The sequence below is a fragment of the Sceloporus occidentalis genome, unplaced genomic scaffold (assembly GCF_023333645.1).
Source record: "Sceloporus occidentalis isolate IW3139 unplaced genomic scaffold, rSceOcc1.0.p SCAF_297, whole genome shotgun sequence".
Lineage (NCBI taxonomy): Eukaryota > Metazoa > Chordata > Lepidosauria > Squamata > Phrynosomatidae > Sceloporus > Sceloporus occidentalis.
Window position 1 is genome coordinate 406,191 of NW_028317277.1, and position 8,895 is coordinate 415,085.

The 8,895-nt window shown below is 41.4% G+C and overlaps 1 non-coding gene across 1 annotated transcript; it reads left to right on the forward strand.

The window, feature by feature from the left end:
* The first annotated feature begins 5,802 nt into the window (after positions 1-5,802).
* On the forward strand, positions 5,803-5,932 carry LOC149275158 (small nucleolar RNA SNORA35). Its single transcript, XR_016279406.1, has one exon. It is a non-coding gene; the product is annotated as a small nucleolar RNA SNORA35 (small nucleolar RNA).
* The last annotated feature ends 2,963 nt before the right edge of the window (positions 5,933-8,895 follow it).

Below are 8,895 nucleotides of genomic sequence, written 5' to 3' on the forward strand. Positions count from 1 at the left end.
TGTAGGCTTTGTATAAAGTAATGTACACCTTATAGTATGTTGCCTATAACTACTGGGAAAGTATGGAAAATCTATGTAAATTAGGTATTTCTGAACAGAGGTTACACTGGGGAGCTGAATGGGGACAGCAATGACATGCGGGAGCTGATTGGGGACAGAAGTGACACTGGGGACACACTTACATACACACACACATATACCTATTTTTTTTACTAACTTTCTACTTCCACTTTTGGGGGGTTTCGTCTAGACCTCCATCCCCTGGTAGCAACAGACTGTTTTCTATGTATACAGGATGTCAGTGACACGAAATCCGGTGCTCCAGCAGTCTGAGTGCGAGGGGGCGGAGCTTTTCACCCCTCACGCTGCTCCCATCACTATGCGGCCATCAGATCTGGAATGCTGATCTAAACGGCCGATGCGTGCTGATCCCGCCGGCCAGAGCTACTTTAATACTTTTTTTTTGAAAAATTTAATATGGCAAGCCGGATCGGCTATTAAATTTAAAAAAAAAGTATTAAAAGAGCTCCTGCCGGCGGCATCAGCACGCATCGGCCGTTTAGATCAGCATTCCAGCAGTCTGATGGCCGCATAGTGATGGGAGCAGCGTGAGGGGTGAAAGCTCCGCCCCCTCGCACTCACCTTTCACCCCTCACGCTGTTCCCATCACTTGGCGGCCATCGCATACCGCCGCTGGGTGCTGATGCTTGCGGCTGGCGCTACTTTAATACTTTTTAAATTAATAGCCGATCCGGCTTGCCATATTACATTTAAAAAAAAAAAGTATTAAAGTAGCGCCGGCCATTAAGATTAGATTTCGGGCGGCCTGGGGGGCAATTGCCCCCCTGCCCCCCGCCCCTGGACGTATTCGTTTCTTTCCGCCAGACATGGCTGTTGGCAAAAGGTGACACAAATGTAAAGACTTTAGCGTTGCGTATCAAGAAGACACAATGTCCGGAGTTTTGTCCTTTGGGTGACCAGCAGTCGCAAGTTTCAGGAGAGAAAAAAAAAAGAGCAATGGATGTTATCATATTTATAACAGTCATTGCACCTGCTTTTTTTGTGTTTTTTTTACAGCACAACTCTTGGCTCCTGAAATTGAGAGTCTGCCAACCATTGTGGTGGGGATTGTTGGTCCAAATTTTAGCACTCTAGCAAATAGCACCAGAGCAACACAGAAAGTCTGAACCAGCAAAAGTAGTGCAAACACTCTACTTTTGTCACAAGTTAGCATTATAAATTGACAAACACTAAGATTGTGTCACTATAAGGCACAATTTCAGTGTTCGCCTCCTTTAAAAATCCCCTCATAGTGCCCTTTGACCAGTGCAGTCAGTAATCAGTCCTATGGTCTTTCTGACTATTCACCCACAATCCATCTTTATCTGACCTGCAGTCCTGGCTGCCTGAAGACCTTGTGTAGAATGCTTGTAAAACTAGGTGTTCCCCTGTTGAATTAACCCCTTGATGACAATTGCCGGTCCGGGCACGTCACGGAAAAACATGTCGTTAACGACAAATGACGTGCCAGGACCGTCATTTGTTAAAACGGGTGAAAAAATCGATCCGTGATCGATTTTTTCACTCAAACGGTGTTGCTCTAATGCCTCGACATCGAGGCATTGAGCAACACCAAAAAAAACATTCTGCCCCCCCCACGATCGCTCCTAGGGGGGGAAAAAAAAGGATGTTTGAAAGACTGTACGTCTTTCAAACATGGCGGCGCCCGCCGCCGAAAAACGGGTTTAGGAAGCGATCGCGAGTCGCTTCCTTTGCTTAGCTAGTGTTGCTAAGATGCCTCAGTAGCGAGGCATCTTTGCAACACCTGTTTAGCAAAGGAAGCGACTCGCGATCGCTTCCTAAATGCTTACTTACCTTCCCGCTACCGGCGTCTTCGAAACACACGCGGTGTTTCAAGATGGCGGCGCCCATCAAGCCGGGGGGCGGAGCCTGCTGTCATCATCGGGGGGGGGGTGTTGCTGGATGTCATGGACATCCAGTGAATAACACCCCTAGTGGTCAGATCACTCATAAGAGTGATCATGATTTGACCAGTATTGGATCTGCCTCCCTCCTTCACTTGCTTCTAGTGAGGGAGAGAGACAGATTGGTGTGTGACAGGTATTCTGAATAAAATAAAATATATATATTTATCCAAAGGCTCTTATAAGAGCCACCCATTCAATATTAACCCCTTCATTGCCATTGATCACTGCATAAACAGTGATCTTGCATAGTGGCAATTGTTTTTGGGGTTCTTTTTTTTTTTTACATTTTTTTTTTCTTTTTTGCTTTTTTTTTAGGTTTTTTTTACATTTTTTTATTTTTATTAGAGCCATTAACCCTTTCCTTCCCCACTATTTTTGCTGTAATTGTAACCATGCAGCGCAGGTATACGGCTGAGGAGGCGTATGCCGTTTTGGCCACAGATTCTGAGGCCACTGATACAGCGTCAGATTTTGACGTTGGTCAGTTCACAGATACATCTAGTGATGTATCTGTGGCTGTTAGGAGGCCTGCCACACGTAGTCGTGGCAGTGCACCAGAGGCATGGGTAGCGCCTAATAGGTACAAGCCAGCTATCCCTCCTTTTTCTGGAATTCCTGGCATCAATATTGATGTGCAAAAATGACTTCTGTCTAGGGGCGCTTAAAACCGCGGTCTCGAATAGTTCATATACCGATGTAGAAAAAGGAAAAAGAAAAACTATATAGTGTAGTACAATAAAAACAATTTAACTCCGGCACTGAATTTCAATGAATGCACTCACAATGTGGATAAACCTTTAGCGCGTATATCACAACCACTCCTCTGTGTGTATATGGATTCCTTGGCTCCACGTATATGCAAGAGAAGAAAATCTAATAGGGTGATACCATTACCCTCAATATGTGTGCTGTGTGGTAGTGCACTCACATTTAGTCGAAGTATATCAAGCTCATCTGATTTGTCGTCCTGCAGTGGAGTCAATCCTTTAATGAGGTTCCTAGGAGGTCGTGCTGGTTTCCACCAAACGAAGTTTTCTTCAATACTCCGGTATAAGTGTGAATAAAGTGCAAGTGCTTATAATAAATAGTGGGTGTTCATTGGATATGTGCCGCAGATAAATCCAAAAAGCGGGATGAAATGAATAAATAAATAATTTAATGTGGGACTGAGCCCTTACCGCACACTGGTCGGTAACTATACCATATAGGTGTTTACAGAGATATGCTAAAAAAGTACTTAAACAATGGTAAAAAAGAAAAATTAAAATATATCTAAAAAAAAGTAAAAGAAGCAAATCGAGTCCAAAATATACAATCCTCAACGCGTTTCGCCGTTTGGAGGCTTCCTGAGGAAGCCTCCAAACGGCGAAACGCGTTGAGGATTGTATATTTTGGACTCGATTTGCTTCTTTTACTTTTTTTAGATATATTTTAATTTTTCTTCCTGAGGAAGCCTCCAAACGGCGAAACGCGTTGAGGATTGTATATTTTGGACTCGATTTGCTTCTTTTACTTTTTTTAGATATATTTTAATTTTTCTTTTTTACCATTGTTTAAGTACTTTTTTAGCATATCTCTGTAAACACCTATATGGTATAGTTACCGACCAGTGTGCGGTAAGGGCTCAGTCCCACATTAAATTATTTATTTATTCATTTCATCCCGCTTTTTGGATTTATCTGCGGCACATATCCAATGAACACCCACTATTTATTATAAGCACTTGCACTTTATTCACACTTATACCGGAGTATTGAAGAAAACTTCGTTTGGTGGAAACCAGCACGACCTCCTAGGAACCTCATTAAAGGATTGACTCCACTGCAGGACGACAAATCAGATGAGCTTGATATACTTCGACTAAATGTGAGTGCACTACCACACAGCACACATATTGAGGGTAATGGTATCACCCTATTAGATTTTCTTCTCTTGCATATACGTGGAGCCAAGGAATCCATATACACACAGAGGAGTGGTTGTGATATACGCGCTAAAGGTTTATCCACATTGTGAGTGCATTCATTGAAATTCAGTGCCGGAGTTAAATTGTTTTTATTGTACTACACTATATAGTTTTTCTTTTTCCTTTTTCTACATCGGTATATGAACTATTCGAGACCGCGGTTTTAAGCGCCCCTAGACAGAAGTCATTTTTGCATTTCCTTTTCCAACATTCCGTGGAGAGTGTTTTGTAGGGCTGCTGCTATAGACCCGTCCGCAAGAAAGGAAAGTATTTCGGTTTTGTTACTTTTTTGATATTGGGTTTCACTCTTTTACTTTCTATCAATATTGATGTTACAGGATTCACTCCACTGCAATTTGTGCAGGTTTTTTTGGGAGATGATGTCTTGGGAGACATTGTCACACAAACTAACCTTTATGCCCAGCAGCACCGTGCTGCTAGCCCTAATTCTTTTTGGGCAAAACAGCCATGGACTCCCATTGATGTGCCAGAATTTCTTAAATTCTGGGCACTCACAATGTTAATGGGCATTATAAAAAAGCCCTCCATCCGCTCCTACTGGAGCACCAGCCCCATCCTTAGTACCCCATTTATGCCCAGACTATAACTAGGCAAAGGTATGAAATGATTCTTCATTTCATGCATTTTAATGACAACAGCCTGTGCCCCCCTAAGAAGCACCCCCAGTTTGACAGGCTCTACAAAATCCGCCCCCTGATTAGCCATCTCGCTGCCAGGTTTCCAGAGGTTTATACACCTGGAAAGAATATCTGCGTGGATGAATCCCTGATGAAATATAAAGGAAGGCTGGGATTCAAGCAGTATATTCCTTACAAGCGCTCTAGGTATGGAGAGACAGGGTATACTCATGCCTTCCGGGTATATGAGGGTAAGGATAGCTGCCTTGACCCTCCAGGTTGCCCAGAACATCTGGGCAGCAGTGCCAAGATTGTTTGGGACCTAATATTCCCCCTTATTAACAAAGGCTACCACTTGTATGTAGATAACTTCTATACAAGCGTCCCTTTGTTCAAGCTGCTGTATTGTTTCGATACAGTAGCTTGCGGTACTATAAAAAAGAACCGCTTGGGTTTCCCACAACACCTGGCACGAACCCGGCTAGGAAAGGGGGAGACCTCAGCTCTACCTCAAGAGGAGCTTTTGGCATTGAAGTTCAGGGACAGAAAAGAGGTGTGCATGCTGAGCACCATCCACGATGAGAGAACCGTGGAGGTTTCTGTCCGTGGCAGAGCTGGGGTCACTAGAAAGCCAGTGTGCATCAGGGCCTATAATAAGAACATGGGTGGAGTTGATCTGTCAGATCAACTCCTACAGCCCTACCTCATTATGAGGAAGACAAAGGCCTGGTACAAGAAGGTTGCAATTTACCTAATGCAAATTGCAACCTATAATGCTTTTTTGTTGCACAAAAAAGCAAACACTGGGCTGAAACTGTCTTTTTTGCAGTTTCAGCTCCAAGTAATTTCAAGTATCCTGTACCGTGATGCACCTGGTCCCCAAGTGGTGATGGGAACCAGCAGGATTGCGGCTACCCATTTTATTTTTAAAATCCCGCCTACAGCAAAGAAGCAGAATCCCCAAAAGAGATGCAGGGTATGCTACAGCAGGGGGCAAAGAAAGGACACCACATTTTACTGTCCAGATTGCCCTGGAAAACCTGCACTCTGTGTCGGTGACTGCTTCAAGTTGTATCACACAGTTTCCCATTTTTAATTTTTTTTTTTGTTCCTGCTCCATTTTTGTATTTTTTTTTTTTTTTTTACATTTTTTGTTACATTTACTGTTTTTTAGCTTTTATTTGCTCCACCATTTTTTAAGCGTTTTTATTTGCACTGTCAAGTGAACCCTGTGTCCATTCCGTGGCATGAGGGACCGCTTAAGGTGCTAGATCAAATCCCTTCTTGGAGATAGGCCAGGCTTTCTTGTAACCTGTCCCTACTGATAGTTGGGTACAAGCATTTTTCTTTACCCAGATGTAAAACTTCCTAGTTGAAAAACTGAATTGCTCCAAATGTGGCCCTTTTGCCCCCAAACAATCTGACAAACCCATGCATGTGGGGTATCAATGTACTCAGGAGATGTTGCTGAACACATATCGGGGTGTTGTGGGACAGTGACATATACCAGGAGCTGTAATTTCACACCTGAAGTACAAAGTGTGTGAAAAAAACACCAAAAACAATTACTATCACAAACTTTGACAAGGGTTGGTGGTAGGATTAGTGCATGGAAAGGGTTAAACTATCAGCATCTAAAATACCCTGGGGTGTCTAGTTTTCAAAAATATATGGTTTGGTGGGGTAAATTTAATTTGCTGGCTTTAAAGATGCCCCAAATACCACATGGAGACAAAATTACCAGATTCAGAGAAAAATTGTTTTGAATTAGCAAAACGCTACTTGTACTTATTGCCCCATAACGTGTAGAAGAAAGCAAAAAAACATAAAAACATTGGGTATTTTTAAACTCGGGACAAATAGTAGAATCTATTTAGCTGTTTTTTTCAGCAGTTTTTTATGATGAATAAAAGATTTTTCAAATAAAAGTGAGAAAATGTTTTTTTTTTTTAATTTTTCGTCATATTTTATTATTTTTATAATAGGAAATTACATCATATGGAAAAAATTATGGTGTCTGAAGAAAGCCCTTCTTGTCCTGAAAAAAACAATATATAACTTGTGTGGGTTCAGTAAATGGGTTAAGAGAAAATTACAGCTAAACAGAAACACCGCAGAAACGATAAAACAGCCATTGTCACGAAGGGTACAAAAAATAGAATCAGCCTTTGTCACGAAGGGGTTAAATGGCAGTACCTGCTATCCAAGTATTAATGTGTTCCTAATCAACAGTATGCTCTACAGATAGAAAACACTTTTAATAAATAAGTAAAAACAAAGCTTACTTTTCAATGTTTCACTGTTTATAGCCTGAGGTAGGCCATGTTTGTCCCTTCTCTTGTGAGGGCTGCAGTGGCTTACGTTCTTTATGGTCACTTCGATTTACCTTGATAAAGGTGTGTTGGTCAAAACTGGTCTAAGGATTGTTAAAAATGAATGAAACTGGTTTACTTCTTCTGACGCTTTGTAAAGTGGCACTGCGATTAGGTACAACACATATCTGCATGCTATAGTCATAAAGGCAAGAAAAATTCCAGAAACATTGTCTATTAGATTCTATATACCCATAGATATTCCTAATAATAATTGTTGTATTAATGGGTACCAATGTGTCCTTTTTATGACTCCAATAGTCTTGTCCTGGATTCATAGTGCTCTCTCACCTTAAACCTGGGTGGTCCCTTATCATCTGAGCAGGAGAAAGGCTCCATTGGCCTTGTCTTTCCTGGATGTTCTCCCTTGTGTATGATGGGTCAATGCACACAGCTGAGCTGTGCCCACTACCATTGGACGTGTCCGCTTCACAATACTCTGTGGGCAACAGCTTATGCCTGACCCATATTCCAAAAAGCACACCACCATGAGGACGTAATCTATTAATCCACCCATGTCACTAAAAAGTTACTGTTTTGTGAGTGGTTGAGATAGACTGTAGAAGAAGAAAACAGCATAAACATCTAATTAAAGAAAAAAATTATTTTTATTGCAATTCATAGTTGTTACATAGTTACATAGCCTGAAAAAAGACATGCGTCCATCAAGTTCAGCCTTTCCTATATCGGTTAATTTGTTGCTGTTGATCCAAAAGAATGCAAAAAACCCCAGTTTGGTTCTTTCCAATTTTGCACTAACCAGGGAAAAAATTCCTTCTTGACCCCAAAATGGCAGTCAGATTTCTCCTTGGATCAATAAGCTGTTTCCCCAAAATTAAAGATTATATCCCCGCACATTATGTTTTTCCTAGTATCCATCCAGTTGCTGTTTAAACGTCTGTACAGACTCAGATAAAACTACCTCTGCAGGCAGAGAATTCCTCATCCTTATTGTCCTAACTGTAAAAAACCCTTTCCTTTGCTTTAGACGAAATCTCCTTTCTTCCAGTCTAAACACATGACGTGTCCTGTGCATAGTCCTGTTTATGAACAGATTTCCACACAATGGTTTGTATTGGCCCCAAATATATTTATATAATGTTATCATATCCCCTCTGAGGCGCCGTTTTTCTAAACTAAACAGATTTCAATTTGTTAACCTTTCTTCATAACTATAGTGCTCCATTCCTTTTATTAATTTTGTAGCCCGCCTCTGCACCCTTTCTAGTGCTATGATATCCTTCTTTAGAACAGGTGCCCAAAATTGCACAGCATATTCAAGGTGTGGCCTTACCACTGATTCATACAGAGGCAAAATTATACTTTTATGCCGTGAATTGATGCCCCTTTTTATACACAATACCTTACTGGCCTTAGCAACTGCTGACTGACATTGCACATTGTTGTCTAGTTTGTTGTCTATAAAAATTCCCAAATCTTTCTCATTTGTCGTGACTCCTAATTCACTACCGTTTAGGGTGTAGGTTGCTTGTGCATAACTTTACATTTATCTACATTGAATTTCATCTGCCATTTGTGTGCCCAAATATAGTACATGCGTTATGTCCATTTAATTATTTGTGAACATATATTATTATTATTACTATTATTATGAAACATATACAGCTGTTGCTTTATTATATAACATTCTCATACACATTGTGAAGGTCTCAATTACAGACATGTCTATTCACAAAAAAAATGATGTGCAGGATAGCTGAGATCCCTGACTTAACTAGAGTCTCTCTCTCTCTGGGTGCGAGAGAGAGAGATTCTCTCTCTGGGTGCGAGAGAGAGAGAGATTCTCTCTCTGGGTGCGAGAGAGAGAGAGATTCTTTCTCTGGGTGCGAGAGAGAGATTCTCTCTCTGGGTGCGAGAGAGAGATTCTCTCTCTGGGTGCGAGAGAGAGAGAGATTCTCTCTCTGGGTGCG